The sequence below is a fragment of the Arabidopsis lyrata genome, assembly GCF_000004255.2.
Source record: "Arabidopsis lyrata subsp. lyrata unplaced genomic scaffold ARALYscaffold_2, whole genome shotgun sequence".
Lineage (NCBI taxonomy): Eukaryota > Viridiplantae > Streptophyta > Magnoliopsida > Brassicales > Brassicaceae > Arabidopsis > Arabidopsis lyrata.
Window position 1 is genome coordinate 9203514 of NW_003302554.1, and position 2347 is coordinate 9205860.

A 2347-nucleotide genomic window follows, 5' to 3' on the forward strand; every position below is an offset into this window, starting at 1 on the left:
AAATTTGATATTTTTAGATACTTTTTCAGACCTATTGCGGATACTAAGTAGCAGTCAAAAATTTGTATCCATTTTTCATGATATTATGCATGGATTAGATATATCATGGCGAATTCTTCAGAAAAAATTGTGTCTTCCACAAAGGAATCTGATAAGTGAGATTTCGAGTAAGTCTTTACATAATCTTCTTCTGTCCGAAGAAATGATTCATCGAAATAATGAGTCATCATTGATATCGACACATCTGAGATCGCCAAATGTTCGTGAGGTCCTCTATTCAATCCTTTTCCTTCTTCTTGTTGCTGGATATATCGTTCGTACACATCTTCTCTTTGTTTCCCGAGCCTATAGTGAGTTACAGACAGAGTTCGAAAAGATCAAATCTTTGATGATTCCATCATACATGATTGAGTTGCGAAAACTTCTGGATAGGTATCCTACATCTGAACTGAATTCTTTCTGGTTAAAGAATCTTTTTCTAGTTGCTCTGGAACAATTAGGAGATTGTCTAGAAGAAATACGGGGTTCTGGCGGCAACATGCTATGGGGTGGTGATCCCGCTTATGGGGTCAAATCAATACGTTCTAAGAAGAAAGATTTGAAAATAAATTTCATCGATATCATCGATCTCATAAGTATCATACCAAATCCCATCAATCGAATCACTTTTTCGAGAAATACGAGACATCTAAGTCATACAAGTAAAGAGATCTATTCATTGATAAGAAAAAGAAAAAACGTGAGCGGTGATTGGATTGATGATAAAATAGAATCCTGGGTCGCGAACAGTGATTCGATTGATGATAAAGAAAGAGAATTCTTGGTTCAGTTCTCCACCTTAAGGGCAGAAAAAAGGATTGATCAAATTCTATTGAGTCTGACTCATAGTGATCATTTATCAAAGAATGACTCTGGTTATCAAATGATTGAACAACCGGGAACAATTTACTTACGATACTTAGTTGACATTCATAAAAAGTATCTAATGAATTATGAGTTCAATACATCCTGTTTAGCAGAAAGACGGATATTCCTTGCTCATTATCAGACAATCACTTATTCACAAACTTCGTGTGGGGCTAATAGTTTTCATTTCCCGTCTCATGGAAAACCCTTTTCGCTCCGCTTAGCCCTATCCCCCTCTAGGAGTATTTTAGTGATAGGTTCTATAGGAACTGGACGATCCTATTTGGTCAAATACCTAGCGACAAACTCCTATGTTCCTTTCATTACAGTATTTCTGAACAAGTTCCTGGATAACAAGCCGAAAGGTTTTTTTATTGATGATATCGATATTGATGATAGTGACGATATTGATGCTAGTAACGATATTGATCGTGAACTTGATACGGAGCTGGAGCTTCTAACTATGATGAATGCGCTAACTATGGATATGATGTCGGAAATAGACCGATTTTATATCACCCTTCAATTCGAATTAGCAAAAGCAATGTCTCCTTGCATAATATGGATTCCAAACATTCATGATCTTGATGTGAATGAGTCGAGTTACTTAGCCCTCGGTCTATTGGTGACTCTCTCTCCAGGGATTATGAAAGATGTTCCACTAGAAATATTCTTGTTATTGCTTCGACTCATATTCCCCAAAAAGTGGATCCCGCTCTAATAGCCCCGAATAAATTAAATACATGCATTAAAATACGAAGGCTTCTTATTCCACAACAACGAAAGCACTTTTTCACTCTTTCCTATACTAGGGGATTTCACTTGGAAAAGAAAATGTTCCATACTAATGGATTCGAGTCTATAACCATGGGTTCCAGTGCACGAGATCTTGTAGCACTTACCAATGATACTAATGGATTCGAGTCTATAACCATGGGTTCCAGTGCACGAGATCTTGTAGCACTTACCAATGAGGCCCTATCAATTAGTATTACACAGAAGAAATCAATTATAGACACTAATACAATTAGATCTGCTCTTCATAGACAAACTTGGGATTTGCGATCCCAGGTAACATCGGTTCAGGATCATGGGATCCTATATCTATCTATATGAAGAAGAAATCATGTAACGAAGGGGATTCTTATTTGTACAAATGGTACTTCGAGCTTGGAACGAGCATGAAGACATTCACGATACTTCTTTATCTTTTGAGTTGTTCTTCCGGATCGGTCGCTCAAGACCTTTGGTCTCTACCCGTACCCGATGAAAAAAATAGGATCACTTCTTATGGATTCGTTGAGAATGATTCGGATCTAGTTCATGGCCTATTAGAAGTGCAAGGCGCTTTGGTGGGATCCTCACGGACAGAAAAAGATTGCAGTCAGTTTGATAATGATCGAGTGACATTGCTTTTTCGCTCCGAACCAAGGGATCCCTT